The sequence below is a fragment of the Vanellus vanellus genome (assembly GCF_965231255.1).
Source record: "Vanellus vanellus genome assembly, chromosome: 5".
NCBI classification, from domain to species: Eukaryota; Metazoa; Chordata; class Aves; order Charadriiformes; family Charadriidae; genus Vanellus; species Vanellus vanellus.
The window spans coordinates 3,195,401-3,222,476 of record NC_138910.1 but is presented as its reverse complement, the minus strand read 5'-3'; the positions used below and the strand labels follow the sequence as shown (position 1 = coordinate 3,222,476).

The following is a 27,076-nucleotide window of genomic DNA, read 5'->3' as shown; positions in this document are numbered from 1 at the left end:
TCATAAACGGCATCTGGAAAGCCTGCTACGAAAACGTATTTCTATCAAATATATTGGCAAAAAGTATACAGATGTGCTAAATGGTCTGCAATTAGTAAAGTTCAGGACTGGAGGGTTCAATGAGTTTAGAAAACCAATGTGAAACCTGACTGCTTTGAAAGGGTTGTGCTCTTTTATTCCGGTACACGGATTCAGTGTTTTCATCTTTGCGACCTGTGCTGCAGGGGCCCAGGCTCCCGTTCGCTGTAGGACTGCAGCAGGTTTGGACTTTGCTGTGGGATTCCTATTTGGACTAAGAGAATGAATAAAATTGATAGAGCAGACAGGATAGTTTACTCTGTGCTGTCAAATTAACTCTGCCGCAAAATGATTCGGTTACATCAAGTGGGAAGAAATATTGATATAAAATGTTTTGGTACGTGGGTACAACAATAGGTCTTGATGATAATTTGAGGAATGTTAGGGTACAGTGGTATTTCTGGGCAGGTAAATTCATATTTCCTGTATTTAAGGTTTCTTTGGAAGAATAAGACAAAAGTCTATTTAAAGAGAAACGTTGTTTTAAACTGCTCATTTTTATCTGCTGCCTAAAATACTTGAAGGTGCTGCAGGACAAACTTTTTTTACCTTACTGTATTTACCGTAGTGTACTTGATTGGGCTGATTTACAGCAGTTACGAACAAACGATTTGACTCTTTCCATTAATTACAGTTCCGTGTATGTTTTAGGATAAATTCCGACCTTGAGTAAATTTACACTGCTTTGTAGCGAAGCCCTGGTACGCAAGATGAGGATCTTAGCTGCATGAGTAGATTCTTAATTTGTGTAGTTTAGCAGAGGACATGTTTATAGTTCAAAAAATAAATAATTCAGAAGACTGTATCTGGTTTGTGTTGACTATTTGGAACCCTACTTAAAAATTACTAATTTGATATTTTCACTTAGTAGCAGCTGACTGTTACCTACGTGAACTTTCACAGCATTACGACTTTTTTAGTAATGTTCCTGTTCTGTATCGTGGCTTGGTTAGACATTTCATATTAGTACAACGCATTTGGAGGCTAATTTTAATAGTGCTTGTGTTGGCTCTTTGAAAGAACATCAGGCTTTCTGTCTAAATCTCCTCTGAGACGTGTTTTGTGTGTAAGGCGAGTCACGTTCTCTAGCACCTAAACTTTAGATGAGATAGTGTCACTAAAAGTATTCAAGAACATCAGCCTCAAAAAGATTGCAGCTACTGGAGTTGAGGAAAGACTTGAACACTGTTATTCGTACCTGCTAACACAGAATGTCAAGAAGAATATAGTGACGTATTCCTCATGTAATATATTATGAGGCTACTAGAAACTTTGGATGATGCCATAGAGCAGAAAGCTCTTTCAGCTGTTTAAAATCTTATGACTAAGGATTGGGGTGTTTAACTAGCCGCGTTAGGTTGCACAGATCTCACTTCACTGAGAATTAAAGGCATTCTTATTTGTTTTTCAGGCTATCTTGATGCTATTAAGAAATTATTGAATTATTAGGAAACAACTGTCATTGCCCAAACTTTAAATGTTTCCATCTGTTCTTTGAAATTGAGCAGTAGCTAAAATAAGTATTTCCTAATGCACTGGTGCACATTGCCATTTTACATAATAGCTTAATTTTGTGACTTTATCTGTGACCACGTTTTGTTGATATCCTCTTACACTAAGATGAGACTGTTAGTCTTTAGTTCCTCAGGTGAAGGTCCTGTTCATCTCACTTGTTGATCATCTTGTTAATCCAAAGGGGGGGCGAAAGTAGAATTTTACATAGTTATTTTAGGTTCCCAACATTTGTTTGGGTGTGTTTGCCACAGACTTCCACATTCACGTGTTCAAAAAAAGCTGACCAAAAATTCTCCATTGGCCGAGCTACATACTGCCGTGCCCTGAAAGATATTTTTGAAATCTAATCAAATTCTTTGTGTATGCAATTACTTTTTAACCATGGGTGCAGGCGGTTGGCAGATTGGGAAGTCCAAATAGTTGGAGGTAGCGTGTCAGGCTTATTATGTGTCAGACCAAGGCCACTGAGCGCAGCTTCCAAAAATTTGGGAAGTGTACTCTTACAGCTGTCAAATTTAAAGCAAGTTTGCATTCAGATGAAGATGCGCTTTGGTCCTTAGGCTTCAGCTCACCGTCAGTATCTCAGTGCTTGGTTTGAATAGAAATCTTTTTATCTACCAGATTAGTAGTTGCCAAGGGATCTGATTGTCCCATCAATTTCAATCTAGCGTAATTCAGCAGGAATTTAAAGTTTTTCTCCTTGAACGGCTTTCTCGGTACTCTCTTTGGGAAATGAATTCTGTCATCTGGAAGCTCCCGTTAACTCCTTCCTACCAGCCGCCGTATCTTTGAATTAGAGAAGTTTGCGAGTACAGAAAAGGAAACAAAAGCTTCAGGGGTCAGAAATTTTCTCTTATATTAAGCCTAAATCCAGCTAGTGTAAAAACATGCGAAGAATAAAGGAACTGGGACACGTATCTTGCGGTTTCTGTGAAGAAGGAAAAAATCTAGTCATTAAGTTACACCAGTTGACACTGTGTAAGTCACTGTTCTTAGATCCAGACAAAATTGTAAGGCTATACTGCTATTACGCTTACATTTTTTCATTATTAAATTAAGATAACTTGCAAAGCAATTAGAAGTATTTAACTTCTTGTTAATGTCTGGAGGCCTTAAACAATTTAAGTCTTTTCCATTGCATGTTAGAAGCTTCTTTGGCTTGAAAGGGTTTGGGGTTTTTTGTGGCAGAGAGAAAATTTTACATAAAATGATGTAATAAAAAAAAAAATTTACCTGTAACCAAGTTATCTGTTGACTGTTAGTAAAAGTTGTGTTCTCGGATCCTTTTTCTCTGTGTGCTCTGCTGATGTGAAAAGCTGGCTAAGATGAAGCTGGCAAAATTCATTTGTTAGCTGCTCTGACGCATGAAATACTGCTCTCGATCTCTGTATCCAGCATTAATACAGCCGGTCAGTGAACCGCTTCCCGAAAAACGTTTCGGAAACAAGAAACCTAGTGCCCTTTATATTTTTGAATTTACGTTGCAGATTTTGGAATATAAAAAACTTGGAGAAAAGAGTTAAATCTGTGATTATTTTTAAAGGATTTGTTGTTGTTCCAATAGCTTGCTTTTTTAATCCTTCAACATATATTTATGTATTTAACTTTAAAAAATCTGGGGTTTGCCTACTCCTATTGTTGATTTACTGCCAAACACCTTGACAACTTTAAATGTTTGCTTTTACTGTCCCCTCTTTTTCTTGTCTAATAATGCTTATAGGGCAGATGATGGAATGTTTTATCCCACTAAGTTTGTGGAAGTCTTGAGGGGGAGTGTGTTTTCATGGGGGGGTTGCTGTGTAATAAGGTTTTTTTTCTGAAAAATTCTCATAAGTTTTTAATAGCGTGATGTTTCCTCTGGTTTTCATTTGCAGTTGGACTAGCTGATACTTTGCCGTATATTGGGACCTTTATCTTTTAACTCGGGAACCCGCCTTGCTCGTTCTTGTTGGTGAATTGCTCAGAGCAAAAACCACCTGAAATTTTATCAAATGAAAATTATCACTTCTGTTTTGCACTATAAAGTGTGCAAACCAGACCAATAAACTCCTTACATGCCCCTGTCCACTCATTATTCTTGAACCTGCATAATTCCGGATTGCAAAGTACTGCATTAAAATAGGAATTGGAAGATATAAAACTTTTTATGTGTAGTGGTCTGCAAATAGAAAAAGGTTTAAACAGTCAGACAGCTGCTTTTGAGTGCAAAGGTATCAGTGCCCATTTACATGGTGGTCTTTTTTCCCTGGCGATTGAGTACTGCATCCAGCTCTGGAGTCCCCAACATAAGAAGGACATGGACCTGTTGGAGCGTGTCCAGCGGAGAGCCATGAGGATGATCCGAGGGCTGGAGCACCTCTCCTATGAGGAGAGGCTGAGAGAGTTGGGGCAGTTCAGCCTGGAGAAGAGAAGGCTCCGGGGAGATCTTATTGCGGCCTTCCAGTCCCTAAAGGGGGCCTACAGGAGAGCTGGGGAAGGGCTTTTTACTCGGGCATGTAGCGATAGGATGAGGGGGAATGGCTTCCAACTGGAAGAGGGCAGGTTCGGATTGAACACGAGGAAGAAGTTTTTCCCTGTGAGGGTGGTGAGGCACTGGCACAGGTTGCCCAGAGAGGTTGTTGAGGCCCCATCCCTGGAGGTGTTCAAGGCCAGGCTGGAGGTGGCCTTGGGCAACCTGGGCTGGTGGGAGGTGTCCCTGCCTATGGCAGGGGGGTTGGAACTTGATGATCGTCAAGGTCCCTTCGAACCTAAAGCATTCCATGATTAAGAACTGTGTAGTAAAGGTTCTTACTGCTTCCGTGGTAGCTTTACACCAACTCTCTCTCAGTATTGCAAATCCTGAGTACATGCTTGAGCATCTTCATTAGGGTATCAAACTATCAGAATCTAATTAATGTATACCTATCAGGTGATTCTTATGATCAACTTGCTGTAGATGTTTAACGTAGTTCTGTGTCTGTGTCAGCTGTAGCTGCAGTCATTGCCACTGAAATTGCTTATTATTTTTTTTCAGTAACAAACCGCTGCAATGAGACGTCCTTGCAGGAGGGGACGGCCTGGTGTGGCAGAGGATGCCGCTGCTGCCCAAGCCCCAAGGCAGCCCTAGCTGCTACCTCCCTAAAACTCTTGTGTTAGTACTTAGAACCTCGCAGCTCGCTGAATACAGCGGGATGGCATCCTACCTTAGGAAACACGCTTGGGTTTGGTCATCCTGGTTTGTGTGACACCAGGAAACCCAACCAGTGACCCAGGCTAAGCCTGCCAGCGAGACCATTGTGGATTGCTTAGTCATTTGCTTGGAAATACTCCCTCATGTGGCTGAAATCTTACCTCTAGGGGGTGGGTTCTTAATGTTGCTGGGGAGCTGGATGTGCTTCTGGGCATGGGAAGGCAGTGGGACTGCTGAGGTCCAGCCTGCTTCTGGGGGGAGGACAGTTCCTTAGTGCCTGCCTGGAAGGAAGCAGGGAATAGGTGTGGATTAGGAGAACTGTCCTCATTCTTGCTTTACACGCACAAGCTACCAGCTTAGGTATTTGTCTATTTTTAGGTTTTTAACTGAAAGTCTTATGTGACTAGAAGAAATGCTTCCACATCCATCATTGCTTAAACTAGCCTATGACCGTACCCACGAGTGACGTTCTGCGCCAGCTGCAGCTCTCTCTAGTCGGCTCGAACGTCATCAACGGTGTCCCTGGAGGAAGGTGCTTTCCTTATTATGCTTCTCTAAACTAGGTGAGAGCTGAGGAAAGACACTGGGACGAGTTTTCCCCTGATGAGACTCCACAGAGAGATACTAAAGAAATGGAGAGTCATTTCTGGGGGATGAGTAGAAAGAGAAAGTTCAGCTGGTGTCAGGGTGAGATGTGTGTCATGGTTTAACCCCAGCCAGCAACTGGACCACGCAGCCGCTCGCTCTCTTCCCTGGCTGGGATGGGGGAGAGAATTGGAAGAGTAAAAGCGAGCAAAAACTCGTGGGTTGAGATAAAGGCAGTTTCATAAGTACAGCAAAAGCCGTGCACACAAGCAAAGCAAACCAAGGGATTCGTTCCCTGTTCCCCACGGGCAGGTGGGTGTTCGGCCATCTCCAGGGACGCAGGGCTCTGGCACGCATAACGGTGACTTGGGAAGACAAATGCCATCACTCCAAATGCCCCCTCTCCCCCCCCCCCCCCCCCCTTCCTTCTAGATGATCTCCAAGGCCCCTTCCAACCCCAACCATTCTGTGATTCTTCTTTCCCAGCTGTATACACTGAGCATGACTATCATGGCGTGGAACATCACTCTGGTCAGTTGGGGTTGGCTGTCCCAGCCATGTCCCCTCCCAACTCCTTGTGCCCCCCAGCCTGCTCGGTGGTGGGGTGGGGTGAGGAGCAGAAAGGGCCTTGAGAGCTCAGCAACAATCAGCAACACCAGTGTGCTATTGCACTATTCCCATCCCAAATTCAAACCATGGCACTACACCAGCTGCTAGCAAAAAAGTTAACTCCATCCCAGTTGAAACCATGACAGTGTGTTACCATGTTTCAGAGAGGACTTGAGCAGGAGATGAGGAAGAGTTTCAGGACTGTGCTAAGTGCAGGTTGTCTTCTTGATACGGGTGGGGATTAGGTCCAAGAGCAAGAGTGTGGTGAGAAGAGGAAAAGGTGAAGGAGCGAGAGGAGTTGTTGGTGAGAGAGTGCAGGAACCAGCTTTCCAGCAGAGCCCTGGAGGCATCACGGCTGCTTCTGCCAGAGGGGGAGAAGGGGAGACATGCGAGAGGATTTGTGCTTTACTCCTATGTTGGAAACAAACGAGAGGAACTGAAGTATACCCACCAAGCTCCATGAGTTGTCTAGACATCATGTACTTGAGAAAGTGGTTTTCGCAGCCTGTCCAGCAGGACGTTCTCCGAGCCAGAAGCTGACAGGATTCGGGCAGGTTTGACTCTGCAGAAGCCCTTCTGAGGGCACTCCAGAGTCTGCGCTTTTGTGAATGGCTTCCTCATTCACCTTGGGATGTTTCTGTGCACTGTAGTCGTAGCCTGTTGTCAAATCACTTTTCTGTGCTTTAAAACTTCAAAATTCTTGCTTTAATAGTAATCAGATGAAAATTATATTTTCCTCTACTGCCAGCTTTCTGTGCCTTTTATATTTGCTTCTCCAATGAGGATTTGTTTTTAATTTTGTATATGTTATATAATGTGCATATTAAGTATTTATCGAAAACATTATATAGATAATGATATTCTTGTATTTCAGTGCAGGTTGGTGTTCAAAGTGGGGTTTCCAGAATAATTCAGCTCTGTCAATTCTGCAGCAAGGATAATTATTTTTATGATCGCAGCAGTGGCCAGAGCAATACAGGATATACATATCAATAATGGCCTGAGGTCACTATAAAGCTTCCAAATTAGTAAATTCATTAAGACATCGTGAGGTCTTACGTACGTTTATATATTAACTATTGTCTGAGGCATTTTTCTCATCTCTGGCCTTTTCACAAACTCGTAAGGCTTCAGAAAACCTTGCAACAAAGCAGTGAGCTTTATTAGCCTTTGAAGAGGATGGGTACTTTTTCTCCCCAGTGACATTTGGTACGTTTGTCATTAAAGCAGCTTAATAATCTTTCGCATGTCTTAATGCTACTTGCAGCAGGTGATATATATTTCTAAATATCAGAGGAATGTTTGATGATTAGTGCCATGATACTTAGAAATACCTTAAAAACAGACTTCATAAAATCAGTCAAAGCTTTCTGAAAAACCGTTCGATCCTAGGCTAAATTTTTAGAGAATTTTGATCTCTATCTATGAATAAATAAGATGGATATTTTTAAAACGATCAAACAGATTCAAATAGTAGGGCATTTTGTATAAATATAGACTCAGTAGTGATCCAATGTGAATTATATTAAACTCGGTGGGAAACCATTTATTAACCTTAGCAAGAATAGAATTAGAATTCCAGAAACTGAATTCTGCTTTAGGAGTCCTGTGTCAGGGGATTATTAAAATACCGTCCTGATACTTTATGAATGAATTGGACAATTAGTAGTACTAATTAGTAGCAACGTCAGTTTGAAAGAACTACTTAGAGGAAGCGCAGTGATGAATATTCCTCGATGGCGAAGGAGGTGGCCTTCAGCAGGCAGCGGGGTACGTGCTGGGTAGTGGAATGCAATTCCTTCGCTACGTAAATTTGTTTGGAATTTTCTCAGCCTTTCCAGTTTGAGGCGGGATGCTCGCTGTAGTACGCGCTGCCCAGGCTTTTCTGTAGCATGACAACTTTTAACACGTCGTAAGGTGCTGCGGAGATATTAAGTAATGAAATCTATGTGCATGATGACTTTGGTTATGGTTTTACTGGGAGATTAACACCCTCCAGCTATTGGGGGGTGATGGAAGCAAAGAATATGGGAAGCTGGAGTGCTACGGTGCTGAAGTTGGTCACATCGCTAAATAAGCAAGAAGTAAAATTCAGCACGTTAAAGTCATCAACTCTGCAGTCAGTGGTGGTGAAAGCTATTCCCTGACCTTCCTTAAGGTGCTTCCTCCTTAAAAAGGTTAGTGATGAGAGGATTGCGAAGCAACAGCCTTTTTGGGGTTTTTTTCCTTCTTTTTTTTTCTTTGCTTCTGTTAGAGTTTCCAATGATCTCATACCTGACAGTAACAACAAAAAAAATCATATGTGGTGGTTTTTGTGGACCTGGGTGAGGTGATTCCTTTCTATGCGAACTTCAGATGTACAGTGTAATATTTCAGATTTAGGAGAAAATAGATTTCTCTGCCACCAGCATTGGTTGCAGCCTGAGTCCAGACCAGAAGAAAAGGGATGCAAAGAGTCTGTGCAGGACACCGGTCACTGAGTCCTCCTCCGGTCAACTGCCGGGGCAGCGTTTGGCCTACATGAGAGTTGAAAATAATCAAGATTTGCCAGTTATGGAGAATTGTGCCAAGAATTTTTAAATAAGAAATAACAGAGTTTAGAAAAGTTTATATTACTTTCTTTTTGGAGGATTTAATTTTAAACAACGGCAGAATATCATGTCTGAAAGAAAGCACTTTATTATGTGATGATAAAGTATCATGAGGCAAAAATATAAACTGTTGGTGTGCTCGCTGCATTGAATTTCTTCTTTCCTAATGAGTTTGAGGCTTTGGGTAACAGTTTAATCTTAAAGTCCAGGTATCCTTTTCTTCTGCTCCTTACGCTGTTGGTGTGTTAATTCAAATACTTCTTCAGCAGTCCAGCTGCTTACAGCGTGTTCTTTCAGGAGCCAAAAAGATTACGATCTTGGTGTCAACGCAAATATATTTATGTAAAATAATCTGAGTCAGAATATAGAAATGAACGTATTCCGGTGGGATGAGTTGGCTCTCACCAGTGAAAGAAGTGTTCCGGCACGGTGTGGGAGCACGCGAGCAGCTGGAGGAAAGCCGGGCAGGAGGAAGGAGAGGTTCAGCTGACTTCAGGATAGCATTTGTCCCTCATCTATGTCGAGCGTTACAAAAAAGTGGGCATTAGTATAAATAGAATGCATATAACATTTGTTATTGGCCTTTATGCCATTTGTAAATACGCTTTTGAGACTGCTTCTGCAAGTGGTGTACATTACGAAGTCCAGGAGAGGTTAAAAGTCATAATCTAGAACTACTGGACCCCGTTGACAAATATTCTTTATTAATTTTCAATGTCAAGTTACGATCCAACAGACAAATGAAGCCATATACAAATTCTTTATTTTCACGTGTGGGAAGAAAAAGAGGACTGTGTGCGCTTGCCAATAGTGGAAAACGGCATTCCTAGCAAAAGAAAAAGATCTCCTGTTTTTTGGGGTTTTGTTTTTGTTTTTGTTTTTTTTTTAAACGTGTAAGACTTACCAAGTTTTGTCACAGATCTTTTTCAGTGGGTGACGGCTGAGTTTGCAGTTGGTCCGGTGGGGACCCTGGGGTGGGAAGAGGATTGTTTCTCTCTCCTGTTGGGGTGGTTTTGTCAAATTTGTGCAGTTTGGGGTATTTGTACTTTGTATGTTAAGGCTTTATGTAAGCCATAGAAATCAAGAAAATGGATTCATGTCATCCTGCCCCCATTAGAATGGCTCTTGTACCGACAGCTGGCTTTTACCCACCTTTGGAAATACCACTGTCTTCCAGGTAGAGACAACTACAGAAAGAAATTCAGTTCTTTGTTAGTTTACAGTAGTAATGACTAAATAATTTTTTTTTTTGTACCTCTAACAACATTTGTTTAGGAAAAAAAAAAGGAGGGGAAAAGAGAAATTGGTATTATACAGAACTAAAATTATTTATCATCTCAGTTCTCATCAGTTTCACAGTTATCTCTATATTAAATTAAAGATCAGTGAAGGAGAAAAGTAGATTACATTTCCATTGTGAGCTAGAAAACAGAAATGCATGTACAACAGGTATGCAAAGTAGCTAATGGAAATAAATCAAAAGTTTTTTTAAATGCTGTGTTACAGATGAATGAAAATAATTTTTAAATTATTAATTAATTTTTAATTCTAAGATGTTTTCACAAAACCAAATAAATTGGAATGCATGTTTATTTGAGAGAACCTTTAGTTTCCATCCCTTACGGGTCCAAATCTCGAGTATTAACTTCATCAAAATACCAAGAACAAGGGAGCAGAAAACATATTACTGTTTAATGTACAAAATACGGGCAAATGCTTGCCATAGCAACCGGCAGTTAGGTAAGACGAGTGCTATGGTACATGGGCCTGCACTGTGCTTACCTCTTTATTACCCAGGGCTGTACATGGGAGTGATTTTCTTTATAGTCGCAAACTGATCTATTTGTCAATTTGATTGTTTTCGTTCGGTTTTTAAATTGCCAGGTGAAGATTGCATGTATGCTGTTTCTGAATAGTAGCGTGCACCTTTCCTGTCAAAACCAAGGCTTTTTATAAAATAAAAGTCTTTTCATGGTTGTAAGATGTATTATTAGTACTTGTCACTTTCTTTATGAAAGTATCAGATATGCAGGATTTACAGGACTGAGACTATTGACTAAATTGATGTCTCTGATTTTCTGCTCTTGCCAATTAAAAATCCATTTCTATTTTTTTTTTCCTGTAACTGGAGACAAAAAACCCTAGCTAGTATCCCTTCTTACATCTTCTCTATTCAAAGCTACAGCCACTCAAATGATGCCGCTGCCAAATCTGAAAAATGTTAGTATGTTGGCCTTATAGCTATATATCCCATACGTAAACCAAATATGTTAGTATGTTCACCTTACAGCTATATATCACATAGGTAAAACAAAGGTGTTAGTATGTTGGCCTCAGCTAATGTTTAAATTAGCTTCTCTAAAAGATCTGCCTGTTGTTACTGTACTTCTTTTTAGCTGTAATGTTTTTCACTCGGTATATCGTGTTGTTAGGCAGTTAAAATGCATTTTTGAAGTTATATTAATATGGCCAACGTGTTGTCATACAAAAGAACAGTACATTCGGAAAAGGCCATATGTTCCCATGAAGGTAGTCATGGAAGGGAGGATATTTGCTGCTTGTTTTCTTATGTCTTTTGTTATGTTTTAACTTCATTTTCTCCACGTGCCGTGTCTAGGAAATATTTGGATAATAGATGTGAATTCTAATCAGTAAGGAAGCAAGATGATTATTTCCAACAGCTTTATGATGACTTTAGTCAGGTACTGAAAACAGATTTTTTTGGACACGCTTAAGTGCTCTTTGGTATTATAACAGTTAAAATTTAGAATTAGGACCATACATTTTGAATATGTAGACAGCTAAATATTACTTTTATTTAAACAGTGAAATATACTGAGGTTCTTCTATGACAACAGGAGATGAGAAGATATTTTCAATACTGCAGTAGTCTAAAATAAAATGAGTGAGCAAACATCTCTAATTTCCCCAAGCACTTATGAACTGGCATGAGCCAAATTCGCTGCTGCTCTTTCCACTTGGGGTTGTTCATTCCTGTACACGTGCCATGCCTTCCTAAGCGTCTAGTCCAGCACAAGCATTCCTCCAGCCACGGAGATTAGGGAACCGATCTAGGTTAAGGCTAATCCATCAGAAATACACAAATCGGCTCCCTTATCTGATTCACTGGACCAGCGTTAGCCTCTGCGGAGGAGAGGGAGCAGCGCCCAACTGCAGCGCCCGGCCTGGAGCAGGAGGAACCTTTTAGCAGAGGGTTGAGTTCTGCCCTCCAACATGAGCAAGGGGCTACACATAGGGGATTTTCTTCTTGAGAAGGGTCCCAGGAAGATGAAGAAGTAAGGAAAAAAATCTGGTCTGGTGTCCCCATAGCTTTCTGCTGAGGAGCTGAGAGAGCCCTGATTTAAACCAGGTCTTCTGGATTGATTGAGGTTCCAGGTCTACATTGGGGAAACCTGAAAGTCTTGTGATCCCTGTAGTTAGTCCAAGCGTAATCCCTGTATTAGTCCAAGCGTAATCATGCAAAGATGTTCTCGCCGACTGTTTATGCTGGTTACAAGAATAAAATTAAATACAAGGCTCTGGTTAGGCTGCGTTCATGATTCTCCATCGCATGTTCAAGTCCCAGAATTAGCTGTTAGTAGCTGTGTTTGTTTTAGGGGAAAAATCTACAAGGCGTTTTAGGGGAAAATGCCTACAAGGCTAAAATCTACTTTCAGTGATATTTAAGCTACTTCGGGGGTTTAATGTTAATTTATATATATGTGTATGTTTGTGAGTGTGTGTATATATAGAGAGAGAGAGGTGTGTATGTAAATAAGCAAAACCAGGCATCTTTTTTTACAATTTTAGTTTTCTGATTTTTTACGGTAGATCTTTTCGAGAATATCTCCTTTAAAAGTCCTTTTATCCGTTCTCCAGCTGTGTAGGCTCTACTTCCATAGCCACAAATTGTGTGGAAGTGTAAAGCAGCAGAGCCTATGGCCAAAGTTGGACCCTACCCTTGGACAGTGGGGTCTTCTTCAGATTGTGCGTTCAGGGCCAACGAAGAAAGAGAGATCCTTCTAGAGGGCAGTTCAGAATACAGCTGTATTTAGGATCAGATTAGGTTAACTTATTTTAAATCACACTTTGGACTCTACCTTTCTTCACCGACTACCGAGAGCGCCTAGGTAAACTCACCGGTTTCGTTTAATGTTTGCTTTTGTGAGTGTGCCCATGGTTTTTGTGTAGTGAAGCAGTCTGTTAGGGAAGCCGTGCCGTCTACATGAAGTGCAGGTATTGATCGCTTGTCTTTCTGCAAGTCTTGTTTTAGTACAACGTGTATTTATTGCAGGAAGAAGAGGCTTTATCACAACAAAACGAGCAAAGAAACATAAGGACTTGAAGAAACAGCACTTCTCTAATTCTTTCCAAAAGTTCAGAGACCCACCTAAACCTGGTGGATTACCTCCATCAGTCTTCCTGATTTGAGGTAAGTGAATTCTCTCTTTGCCACTCTTTCTCGTCCTGTGACATGTATATATGGGTAGGAAACACAGTGATTTCAAATCTTAAAATTGTTTCTTCTGTTTTCCTTGATGTGTCAGAAGATAACGGTGGGATTTCAGTAGGCCGGTGTTACAGGCAGTGTTGTTTATCTGGTGGTAATGTAGTGCCACCACTAGAAAGTAATGATACTGTCTTTGGTTTTAGTATTATGGAGGATGACGCAGTTACTAAATAACATTTTCTGTGACTTTTCCACTTAACAAAATAAAGATAGCTATTATTGAAAAGAAAATCTGACAGAATCAGACCGGCTGCTTGTAAAGAGGTCTCTGAGGTTTTGCCAGTTTCTTCTAGCATGGAGCCCATGGCTCTGATTTGGAATATACTCTTTCAGAGGAGCGTTTTGCAGTTATGCTACAGGGTAAATGGGAAGACTAACCTGAGAAACAAGCCAATAATCAAGTTGATTGGTTTAGAATAAAGAAATTTAAAACCTACCTGAAGAAAAAAGAGAACTGGCTGACTGCCCTTTCACTAGTCTTTTGTGACAGCGCACAATTGCAAAGTTAATGAGTTTGTTTCCGTTACTGGAAGATCATTTTTTTGGTATTTTTCATTTTTTCTTATGAAAAGTAGAGTGTCTTTAATTTTAGATACATCAAATACCATAGTTGTAAGAATATTGTATGTATCTTAAGAGATTAGATGGGGACAGGATTTTTTTAATCTGTTAGCGCAGACTTGTTATGTAAATAGAAAGCTCACAAAGCAAACGAGACAGCACATGCACCGAACAAACAGATGTCTCTTCCCCAGAAATACATTCACCATTAGATTCCTGCAACTTGGTGAGAACTCATTGGGAAGTTTATTGTTATGGATATGTATGCAATCGCAAAATAAACATATTGTAGTCACTGCGTAAGTCCTGTACTTATCTCTGAATGATAAAAATAAACTGGTCTTTTCATGAGTGGTGCAGTGCTGTTTAATAACAGCTAGGGCAGTCTGTGACAATCACCTTATATTAAACAGCAGACTTCAGAAGTGTAAGTGGTTTTTTTTCCAATGTCAAGTGTCCATTTTTTTAATTGAAAGGAAAAAAAAAATCCTTTGCAGATTTTTTACAAATGCTTATTTTTTAATCCTTTGTGACAAAATCTGGTAGTTCCTACCGGGCAAAGCAAGCTGGGAAGGCTGGTTAAAAGGAGAATGAATGAGCATAAGACTTTCAGGAGGGGAAAAGCAATGCAGAGCCAGTTGAATTAGCCACAGAAACTCGGTTGGCTCCCTATATAGGAGCCTTTTGATTATCACCACTAGTCTATGCTTAGTATTTATAAAACTCTACTCTGTAACTGGTCATCTGTGTCTATGCTGCTAGTATTTTGATGCTAATAAGTTTGTAAACAGCACATGCTTAATTAAAGTAATGTCTATGTTTTTAGCAGAAACTTTAGTCGCGTCTTTGCTTACACATTTCCATTTCCGTATGCTCAGGATGGACAATTTTTATCATTAAGTTATTGTTACTATTTTATTTAGACGTTTATAAGTTTAAAATCAGGTTATTTATCTGAATTCATTTTAATAACGCTTTTCTGTAGATTTCTCGAGGCCTTTATTAGAAGCTTCTTTTACTGATGCTACTTCAGTCCTGAGCACTGTCCATGTGACCCAGTTATTTTAAGCCCGAGTCTGACTTAGGTTTCATTCTTGGGCTATTTCATCCATCTATTGAAATTGTTTCCAGTAAATTAGTTTTACAGTGTTTGCTGTGATTAGCATTATACGCTCAAGGGAAGTTCTTCATAAAAATGTCTCTTATCGATACCTTTCAGTGTGTTTAAACATTAATAAATAATTTTATCTGAAGAATGTAATATCCATAGTGAAATTACGATCTCAAATATATTCGTATGCAAATTCTTTAATGGTAGGTTATACCCTCTTTCTATTTGTTTTGTTACTGTGAAGATAAGCTATGTTATGAAGCCATGGATTCTTATTTATCTGTGATTTTGTGAATAACCTACGTAAGAACGTTCATTCTTTGAAATATTTCATGCAGCTTATATACAGCGGAAACAAGTTAAAAATGTCTGTCATTTCTGTAGTTGAAGAAGAAATTCTTATGTTCGAATTGTGCCATTTATAGGTTAGATTTTAAGATTTAGTATTTCTGGAGTTATTTAGAAAACATTGGCGTTCAGTTTCTTGATAAGCTGAAGCGAGTAGTTAAGGTCTCTTCTTAGAGCCCGACCTTGAGAGTCCTGTGGATGCTGCACAGGAGAAGGTTCAGTGTGTCTCGAACTCCATGAGGTTGGTATCATTCTCCTTTCACAGTACGTCCAGTTTTGTCATGAGTAACCTTTCCTGCGGCTCTCTGCATTGAATACCCCAATTCTTCACCTGCTAAAATGCAGTATTATTTTTCCAGTCATATTTATTCAGTATTTAGACCCCTATGGCTCCTTGCAGTTATAAACTCAGTGTGTTCACTTTTGTTTAACGCTTTCAACTAAGGGGAAGAGGCTTTTTTTTTACTAATAGCAATAATATTAATTTTGTTGTTTTATTATTTATCTTTTTATTTTCATCGTCTTAATAATATCTATGGATTGGATGTACCTTGTTAGCATTCTCGATACATAAAAACATTTGTTATTAAGAGCGGGTGAGCCCTGTAATGTTCAGAAGCATTGAACATATAGTGCTTAAACATGGAAGCTGTCTAGTGCCCCAATCTTTAAGGAAATCTAAACATATATTTTATAGGGGCATATTTTTCTAAGTGATATTGGTTGGAGAAGAGCTTTAGCGAGTTAATAATTTTTCTTCTAAGTAGTTTGCATTTGGAAAAAACTGTTTGCTGAATTTGCTGAAGTCTCTACTGGGTTGGTAAATGCAGTCTGCAACAACCAAGACTCTTTGGTACCCATTTTTACAAAACACTGTGCCCCAATTTCGCTCTTAAATTGGGAAGGTGCTGATCAACTGATAACTCAGTTAAATTAGTGGTACTAATAAAGTCAGTGAAAGCCAAACAGCAGCTCACCACCAAGAAAGCAACAAAGTTTTACTTATAAATTTGACTAAGATGTTTTAATAGTCATAGTAAATACTGTATTTGGTATTTGCAGCCGATGTACTTTGTGACTTATGTGCTTATATCCTGTTTATTTGGCTTATCTGAAATTTTTCATTCACATTTTGTATTAACAGGTTCTCTTTTAGGGGAGAAGGTTTTAACAAGAACCCAGACCTGTACCAAGACAAATGGCTTTAAAAGAGATTCCAAACATGTGATCTGTAAATCAGAGCAAAATCATTAGGCTTTCTGTAGGATTCAAAAAGCATTGATTGGTGATGTTGCGTCTGTTTTAAAAAAAAAAAATGTAACATTCCCAATAAATCTGAATTTGTTAAATGTGTATTTCTAATCCCTAACTGTGCCCTGACTGAGTCCTCGCGCTTTCTGGTACAAAGCTTTAAGGGCCTACATTAACTCTTTTGGTTATGCCTTAAACCTAATGAGCTCCAATCCATTTCACCTCTAAAAGAACTAATTAATTGACTTAAAGTCCTGCAAAGACTGTTAACTCCTTTCAGCGTCGGAGAAATTGAAACTGGCACTTTGAAAGCCTGACTAAGTCTGAGGGAGTGGAGGACTGCAGGTACATTTTGGTGGCGATTCTGAAGGAAATGGCTCAAAAACAGGCAGATGTTATGGAGTGACCCCTGTTGTGTTTCACACGGGGGTTCACCAGGATCTGGGTACCTGCATAAAGACTAATTTCATAGCTCATGAGCAATACTGGTGGAACCTTTTGCATAACCAAAGCCATTTGCAGTGTTGTACCTCTTTACAGCCTAGACTTGTAGTGGAAGGTTTTTAGCACGCGTCGGTACAACTCAAGTTGTCTGAAGATGTGACCTTTTTTTGTATGCATATTAGTTCCATCATAAAAATCCATAGACTCGTTTTTATAGAAGACTCACTCTTCTGGACAGTGAACCGCCATAATGTAGTAAAACGTATCTTTTTTTTTTTTTTTTTATCAGTTCCAGTCAGAGCCACCCTACCCTTCTTGAAAAGCAAATATTATTACAGTTTATACTACAAAGTAATTGGATAAGGGCTTATAAAGCAATCAAGAAAAGTGAAGTAAAAACATGTGGCTCCTTCTTTAATTTGAATAATGCAACTGTCTCAACAGATGTAACGTGGGGTGGAAGAGTTCCTCAGATGAGGGCTGTAGTAAGACGAGGAGCCAGCCTCGATGGACACAGCCCATTATCGACATCTAAACAGGAGACTGTCTAAAGCAAAGCTGAAAGTGCGTCAAGAATTTTAAGAAGCCTAAAGTTCCCCAAGGTAACTAGAAGCAAGACCATGAGGAGTAATGTAAGTGAGTATTCAAAAGTAAATCGGTGCATTTCTTAAGCTGAGGAACTTCTGATTTTATTTTGATAGTTTTATGCTGTGGTTGTAAAGATTGTTACGGAATGTATTTCAGGTAGTATAATACGAAAGATTTGAGCCAGTGTTAAAAAAGCTAATCAGAAGAACAGCAGACGTCTTCGACATTTAATGGTGCTGAAGTAGAAAAATAAACAATTTAGCAATTCATATCTTTGTAACAGATAGACAGTGCACCCATACGTGGACCTTTTTGATAACAGAACAAAGAAGAAAAAAGCATTCTTGACCTAGATTTAACAGATTGTATTGAAACAGCATATGAAGCACAGTATTTTAATGGTAATAAAATTACCATTTTGTGACAGTGTGATTCATGTGGAGTATTAGTCATAATTGGTAGTAATATATTTTGACATAATTAAACAATAGAACTCCAGTTATCTGGATCAGAAAATATTCAGCACCATTCTTGACCTAGATTATACTGTAGTAGCAAAGTGTAGCTGCTTTGCCCTCAGATGAAGCCACAACTTTACAGTAAAACATAAAATGAAATGCTCTTATTCTTAAACATTTTCATAATGAAAATACAAAGTTATACCATGTCAACAACCAGCAGATGGAGAAAAAGAATGTCCTAGGAAGCTCAAAGAAACACACTAGGAAACTGAGCTATAAATACCAGGCTAATTCCATAGCTTTAAGATTTCTCCAAAGCTTTTTTAAATCCCTCCAGAAAAGACCGAAGAGATCCCTAATCTGAAGTGCCCCAGTTGAAGAAATGTGTACGTTTTTATTTTTAAATGAAATTATTTTAGTCTACAGTAGATTCTTTGGGCATCTTAATGAGTCAGTGCAATATCTGCACTATATTCGTTGCTTCAAAATAAGGTCTTTAAACACATTGGTACATTTTCATTGTTATCAGTACTTTCTTCAGAGAAAATACAGAATTCTGTCTGATCGCCTCTGAACTGATATGTATAGGATTCCCACAGAATACTTGATATTCACAACTCATTTGGAATCTCTGTTTTTTAGAGCTGTCCCTTTTAGTAGAGAGAGCTAACAGAATAGCAATCTTCTTTGATAGGATTTTATGAAAATTCAGAGGATCTTTTTGGTATTTTTTTTCCTTTGCATTTGTAAATTGTACCTATGGAACCCAACATTTTGGCTATATTTAGAAATATTTTTCTGGCTTCCGTACTTTAATTTCTTGAAAGCAGGCTTTCAGGTTCCATGGCATTCTAGGGAGGATGCCTTTCTCATGTTGTAATTGAATTTGGTGAATCTGCCATGTGAACAGGTTCTAAGGCAGGTGTCTGTAAGAAAACCTGGATTGCGAGAGAAGTGAATTGTTGAGTGTATAAGTGAAGGGATTCTTTTCTCCAGAACGTTGGATGAAAAGACGTATACACTTGTATTACTGAAGCACTGTGTAATGTTTCCTCTTGAAGTTCGCAAAACCAATAGCTGGGGGTGTCACGAGGCAGAATTATCATGTAACCATAGAGTGATACTGGTTGGAAGGGCCCTCTGCAGGTCATCTTGTCCACCCCCCTGCTCAAGCAGGGTCACCTAGAGCAGGTTGCCCAGATAGATTTTTAGTATCTCCATTGATGGAGACTCCGCCACATCTCTGGGCAACCTGTGCTGGTGCTCTGTCACCCTCACAGTAAAGAAAGTGTTCCCTGATGTTCAGAGAGAACCTCCTGTGTTTCCATCTGTGCCCATTACCTGTGTCCTGTCACTGGACACTGCTGAAAAGAGCCTGGGCCACACCTTCTTTCTTATGCATCTGGAAGATCCCCCCAGAGCCTTAATTTTCCTAATATTTATTCAAAACACTCCATGTTGCATATGTGTCTGCTGTTTGTCCTTTAACTTGGACATCAAAGGAGATTCTGGCTCCATCTTCTCCTTACGTCAGCTTGTTGAAGACAGCAGCAGGATCTCCCCTAAACCTTCTCTTCTTGAGCTTCTCCTTCCATAAGAATCTCTTCACTTCTTAAAAATGACTCTTATTTTCTACACTCATGTTTTGCTTGAGTTTGCTCGTCTTCTGAGTTTCCATTGCATGTTCCCTCTGTAAGAGGAAGACGATTGGGAAGCTTGGGGAAAAAAAAATCACAAATCACTGAAAATTTTTACAGTGCGTAGTACCAGTGTCTGACACACGCCTCGCTATGCGTTCACTGTCAGCGAGACCTTCGGTAGAATGTATTCTGCAGTGCTGGACACTGCCCTTTAAAGAAAATTTGTATTAGCCAGAAGTAGGAGAGCAGAGCAACAAGCTAGTGACAGATTTAGACAGCAAGACTGCTGAAGAACAGGATTGGGTTTGTTTATTCTAGGAAAAAAGAGAACACTGTAGGATGGGCATAAGGCTTTAAAAAGATAAGAGGTTTTTATAAAAGCAATGGTTGCAGTTGCTCTGTAGATTTAAAAAAAAAAAAAAAAAGTTTAATTTGCACAAAGGATAATTTAGGGTAGATGTAAAGAGAAAGCAGGGCCAACTTTTTTGGTTTACCTCATATCTGACTGCAAATATGGATGAAACACTGGGATATTTTCCCTATAACTATCATATAACGTATGATAGGAAATTTTTAAAAATGTATTAAAGCTGCAGCTTTCAGAGGCGATCTTGGTAATTCTGACCTTCCACCACTGGCAGTGGGCTGAGCAGATTGCTCTCCTGAGATCCCTCTTCAGATCCTCAGTTTCTCTAATTCTGTCAACTTAATTGTGGGATTAGCTTTGTTTTATGTCCCAGAAAACTTTTTTCTGTTAGTGATAATATACTTCAGTTTGAGATACATGAAATTTAAAGTCTTTACTTATGGCAGTTTTCATTACAACAAAATGAACCAAAGGACCTTTTCTCTTAAAATGCTTTGAAATGCTTTGAAAAACCCTTCTTTAAAATGCAGTGAGATTCAGGTTCGGCAGCCTTTGGATTTCCTTGAATTTAGATTTCCATTGAGGCTGAAGTGTAACATAAGAAATAAATACATGCAAAACGAGTGTGGGAAACTCTCGTACCTGTCTGTAGCTTGAATTCATATTTCTTAGATTTTTCTGCCAAGAGTTTATGGCATTTGTTCCTGACTCTAATGGCTTCGTTTATGGAGCGTTTTTTTGTGACAGTGTATATTTGTATTACTAAATGAATTTCTTCTGATCGAGCTTTAAATATGTTTCGATGAAGACCTGACTAAATGGTTCTTTGCCTGCCTTTTCTCCAACAGCTCGCTTTTTGGAGCATGGTGCCAGAACATGTTAAATATCTGTGTTACGTACCTACCGTCTGCATTTCCAGAGACATTTTCGAGTCTATTCAGAGAATAAAGGATTGTTGGAGTTTTACCTTAGTATCTGGCACAATGCATCGCCCTTCGATTGGGATGAAGTAGTGCGTTTCCTAGGTTCTCATCTTTTTTGGAGCTTTGTTCTTAAACCCTTTTGGATCTACTGCATCCTTAAAGGGACACATGGTTTTAATTTCTGGGTGCCTGTGGTCCTTACTCTCATTTTTCTTTTCTCTGCTTTGATGAGCTGGTGCAATTCGCTTTTACTTGTCAAGCTTGAATGTGATTCACTCTTTTGTTTAGTTCCTTCTAAAGAGAATCAAACCCTTTTTGTCTAGCCTAGCGTATGTGCAGTCTATTGCACATGCAGTAAAATCGAGTTTTATAGTGCATCGAGTGAGCAAAGCCGTGGCTACCTGGCAGGACAGAGCATCGTTACCAGGTACCATCTTGCTCTACATTAAACCTAACGATGTCATCTTTGGACGGCAAAAACAATTCTAAGGAGTGTTTCACAAGCCCTGTACTGAAGAAAAGAATGGAATGCTTTTTATTATCATAAAAACAAACGTTTCATTTTCTAGGAGCCAGACTGCAGTCTTCACATTTTATTGGACAATGAAATTTATCCTTATTAAGGTGTCCGTGTGAATACGTCTGATAATTGTCATATAAAAATTCAACCCAAAAATACACAGACTAACGTTTCGGTTTCAAATACAGCCTAACATTTAGGTACTTTGCTCATTTCAGTAGGCTAAAAATACCTTGGCTTTCTTAACAGTAAATCTCTGAGTGAAGGGAATGGGACAGCCACACAGGAAAGAGGTTTTTCGCTCACGAAGCACAACATCTTACTTGAAACTAGTGGCCTGCGTGGAGTCAAGAACTTTATCATCTTTGTTGCTGGAATACAGATTAAACTTTAGTAGAGTAGCTTTTTTTAAAAGAGGTTTGCACATTAGCGTTTTCTTCAATATTAGATTATTTTTTCTGTGCTCATGATGTTTTATGGAAATGAAGTGTGTACAAAATAAGAAGTGGAAACAGGTATTTATGTCAGAGTTTCAAAGGAGAAATAATACTCTAAGAAAACTCTCTGATTAAGTGTTTATACATATGAAGAAATAATTAAGAATCATTTAATATTGAAGTCTTAACATCATGCGTGGACTGTATTGCTTACTATTGCTTATCTTCTGTTTCAACTAATTCTTTGTTTTTCAGCTTGGAATGAACAAGATGAACATACCCACCTTCAATCTAATGCTTAATGAGGAAAAAGGTCAGGCTTGCTTTTTTTTTAATCCTGTGCCCTACTGTTAATTAGTATATTAAAATGTACTTTATATTTTCATTACTGATTTCATATATCTTAAATAACAAACCAAATGTGAAGTTTTAATATATGAGGGTGAGGAAGATTATTTTTAAATCGAATGGTGTGTTTATAACACAGCTGACTCAGACCAGTGTAAGTAGAAAAAGAAGCTATAGAAGGAAAGGTCATGTATACAAATCTTCATAAAGATTCATTTAAAAATTATTAAACTTTCAATTAATGGACCTCTTGTACATCAAGAAAGAAATATTTGTCATAATTTTCATGGAGTGAAAGCGTTTAAAAGGATTAAAAATCACCCACTTTTTTTTTTTTTTTTTTTTTTTTTTCCAAATATCCTTGAACTGTGAGTTCTGGTTTAGAAAACAGAGAGAGCGCTCTGTCTCTCAAATAAAACAGCAGGGCCAAATTCTCCAAATACTTACACATTCAATTGGTATATCACTGAAAGACAATAATAATCTACTAATGCTGGAGATTCATCTGTCACGTTGTACAGGTTTGTAGCATACCAGATTTCAAGTGCTCTCAAGCACTATCACATTTATGCCAAATAAGGCTGTAGAGTTTGCATTAAGGTGTCTGAATAGCTGATTTTTATGTTATCATATTTTTTTAATATCATAAGAGTATTTTCATGAGGGAAATTGCTGAGTAGAGATACATAATTCAGTAAACAATTTAAAAAATTGCTCTTGGAGAAAAAATTCCCTGTGTCTAAAAATAGTATAGTCATGTGACTTATTACTTTGGCACAAAAGTATAATTTACAGGTTTAATTTGCAATCCTACTATGTTTCTGACATTCTCTTGCACAGAAACTGAATCTGAATTATTCAAATGATTTAAATATTGCTGTGTCCTGAACTTCAGGAGTCTAATACAAAGGAGGTTTATATAGTTTATTGAGGCCTCCACATTTAAGATATGGGAGTATGATTTTTCATTTTTACCATTTATTGCTTAATTTTTGATATAGCAGCGCACAGTTAATGGAGATCTGGGGCTAATGCGGTAGTTGTTATGCCAGCGGCTCGGAGCCTTTCACCGTATTTCCAGCAATCTGATTTTTTTCCTTTTTTACCTGCGTATCTAAAATCTAATTGAGTTCTCATGTTCAGGTTTTGAAATAGTTACACTGAAATATTCTGTTCTTTTAAATTTAACTTTTTTGTTTCCACAAATTTACATTTTTCTAGTAACCGGTAAGTCAATAATATACAGCAAAGCTGTCAACTAGAACAGAACGCTTACAAATGGTTATTACCTATTTACTTTCTGCATCTGTTCAGTAGAGACCTTAAAAACATTCTGTATCAGAAGTTTCTGAAATTAATATAATCTTCATGATAAATTTGTTGCAAAAATATATTTAATAATTTCACGTTTTTGGAAACCCGAAACGTGAGAATTGAAAGAAGAGTTTGTTATTTGTTTATTCATGTGCTTGGATCTCCTTTTGAAGTAATTAAAACTTTGGTCTGAAACATTAAAATCTTTATAAATTTAATAATATTTCTAAATTATTTCTAAATACTTGTAATATTTTTTTACCTAATTTTAGCTATATCATTTCATAATAATCAGTGTGTTGCTATTAGAGTTTTAAGTTTATGTTACACTTAACTTCCTTATCACTTTTTTGGGCAAACGTGACTGTCTGCAGTGGTTGTTTTCTAAGGAATCTGTACGTTATGTTAGCAAGAGTGAGCCCACTGCTACGAAGCAGATTTTTCTCTATTAGTATCTTCTTCTGGTTGTGGCAGCTGGTCTTGGAAGGTCTGGACTCTCTCTCTTGTAGGCACAAATTGCTTTTTTTCTTCCACATTTTGCAGTCGTGGTAACTTTCCCTGGTAAACTCTCGTAGAGCCTGATGGTTTCGTGCAGAGCTAACAGAATGACAGGTGCTGCCGAAACGTTTCACTGTTGTAACCATGAAAGATACCCAAAGCCACAAAGAATTAAGATCTGCTGATGCTTGTTCCAAAATACTAAATTCTGGAAAAGCATTACATCCACAAAATCAAAATACCTAAAGAATTGTGCCTTCCTTATGGCAAGATGAACTTTGGAGGAGACAGAAATACCTATTCAAAGCAAGTCCCAGAAAAGCGGCATTCCCAGTTGCAGAACTGATGATGTATCATCACTGCGTCATGAAGGAAGAACAACAAGATCTGTAGAAAAGCTGGTCAGAAAAAAGAGTTCAAGTATAAATTCTCTTTATATTACAGAAAGCTTAGTCCTTTAAAATCCTCAGCTAGGAGTGTCACTATGCAGCTCTTCTCTGCTGTATAATACTTTACTTGCTGTCTTGTTTCGGAGAACAAAAAAAAATACCCAGTTTGTAGAAGATTGTTTTAGCTTTATGTCTACCGTTTGAAAAAGACCATTGAAAAATAAATGTACGAATGGCTTTTGGCCATTTAAAAAAAAAAAATAAAAAAAAAAATCCAAGTCCAGGTTTGCTTCTCCTAGATTTGTAGGTTGCTGAAGATGGACATCGTATATTATACAAGTTCCTCTTTTCCTTATACGAGTTCACCTAAAGTCACAAAGTGGATGTAATAACATTTCTTCACTTCTTATTAACGTATAGGTTAGTAATATTCTATTTCATAATAGAAAGAAAGGTTTTGATAATGGTGACGTGATTCTTATCTACAGAATAACTTGGTTGATTTAAATTGCATACCGATTATTAGTCTTTATTTTATAAAAAATCTGAGTGCTTATATTATTTTGACAGTAAAGTAGGTCTGTGCACGCAGCTTTGACCTATTTCCCTTGTAAAGAAAAAAATTAATGTGGTGGAAGGCCTGAAAGAGCATTATGACTCTTCTGTGTTCTCCTATGGACTCTATCGGGTGACCGTTGTATTTATTAAATTCTTACTGAGTAGACAGACCTGAGGTTTAAAGCGAAAATCCTGTCTCCTGCCATCTTTTTTGATTGTCGTGTAGCTCGGTTTTGCTTTTTGTCAAAACCCTTTGAGAGATGCTGCGTGTACGCATTCGTGCGCGTGTGTCCACAAAGGCTGTGCGGTCTCCGTTCTTTCATTGGAAAAGGAAACCTGAGTTGCTCCCAGCTCTGGGAGTTAGACAGATGTGTTAAAAGGCAGTCAGACTCTGAGAAGGTTTCAGGTTTGGGTGCTATATGTACACTAAATAAAGGATGCTAAAAGAATCGTCCTCCTTCCCTGTTCAGCCATTGCCTTGGACAACTGTAATGACTGAGTTAAATCCGCTAAATTGAGGATACGTTGCAGCTCAATGAACTCTACTTTTACCTGCACTAGGAGTGTTGGTAGGAAGGATGTCGAATGTAAGGTTACGACTTCTGCTTCGTTAACAGCATGCAGGTCCAAAACGCTCCGCGAGAAGAGATTCTATTGTGTGCTCTTAATGATCAGCTAGAACCTGTGAACATAAATCAGGCTTTCTCTGCGAGAATCTTTTCCTTATTGTTTTGTTAGTGTAGATTCCTAAAGAGTTGGTGTGAAGTGATTGCTTTGATCATGCAGTCTGGCAGCGTAGGAAACCGAATACTACGGGGTTCTGTCCGTCCAGGTGCAGGTAAGCACTGCTGGCTGAGCTGGGGCATGTCCAGTGGGCTACTGGTAAAGGTCCCTGGCTGGGGCTGTAGAGATAGGTGCGGTGGCCTGGACTTCTCGCTGTTTCGGAGTGAATTCATCCAAACAGCTATTATTTTATAGGGTGGTTAAATTGGGGTCTTTCAATCCTAAAATGTTCTACAGCGTCGAAAGTTGTATAAATTAGGAATACGTAAGCCTTGTTGTAGTGCATAATAAAACTGTCCTTTATACACTTTAAAATAATTTAATACCAAAGGTAGCTGGACTAGTATAAACTGATTCGACACTAGGGCAATTTAAAATGTATCATTTTAATTAAGTCATTCAGTGCAGATCGGTTTTCTGGGAGTTGCAATGTATTCTTCATACTCTGTATTTACAAGTGAGATGAAGATGCCTTCCTCAAACCAAAGGCCGGAGTATATCATGTGTACAGCTGTATTGTAGTCCTGGATACCAATACAATGAGAGAAGATTGGAGGAAGAAAGGTTTCCTTTATACTTCAGGCACATTTGTTTGTTGAATCACTCGCCTAAAAATAGGGCTTCATAAAATATTCAATACCAATCTAATTAGTCAAGAGAATGCTTCTTTTCAAAATGGAAAAGCATTCCCCAAAAGTGATGCAACATTTGTATCTAATTAGGTGAATTAGGAGAATCCTAACTAATTGCTTTGATAGACTTAAGCAGATTAATAACGTGCAAGCAATGACTAAATAAAAACTCTTTTTAACTCTGCGTGTTTTGAAAACAATGCTTTCTGGGAAGCTAAAACTTCCTGTTACTTCTGAAACCCTCAGACTGTGACTCGAAGGCATTTCTATTTCTGAATGTATTTTGTAGGTTTTTCTGGGATGGAAAGGACAGCCTGGGAAGTGAGGTTGCGATTTGTATCTATAAGCAGCGTTTTGTGTACGTTCTGAGTGTTTGCAAAACTTTGTACCCCAAATCCGGTCATTCCGTAAGTAATCACTGGGGTTTGTGCATCAGAGGCAGTCATTGATCACAGACCCCTGAGCAGCCGCTGTGATTCGTGGAATTGTTAGGCACGTTTATAACTTCATGTAAGAAAAAAAGTAATGGAGCATCTTTGCAATATTAGAAAGTCAAAATTTGCCTTAGCTGGCTTTATGTCCAGTTATTAATAAAAGAAATGTTATATTGGTATTCATATCATATGTGATACATCTCAATCCAGACTATTAGTATCTAATTTAAGTTTCTGTTCGGTTTGTACCAAGCTTTCTATTTCACCACTTGACTAAAAAGTTGTTAAAGTAAACATTAACAGCTGAGTGTGCAAAGAGGCTTCCTAAAATGCAACGTTTCCAAAAGTGAGACAGTTGCACTAAAAACTGAAAACATACTTTCAGCGTATGAAAGTTAAGGAGAAATTTTCT

At 38.6% G+C, this 27,076-nt stretch overlaps 1 protein-coding gene across 1 annotated transcript in view; it reads left to right on the top strand.

The window, feature by feature from the left end:
* Window positions 1-27,076, top strand: part of MBD5 (methyl-CpG binding domain protein 5) — a 93,249-nt gene that overhangs the window by 15,283 nt on the left and 50,890 nt on the right. The window contains exons 2-4 of the mRNA XM_082484627.1: window positions 12,842-12,979; window positions 17,217-17,404; window positions 21,964-22,021. The gene's annotated coding sequence lies outside the window, so the exon portion shown is untranslated. The remainder of the gene's footprint in view (window positions 1-12,841; window positions 12,980-17,216; window positions 17,405-21,963; window positions 22,022-27,076) is intronic.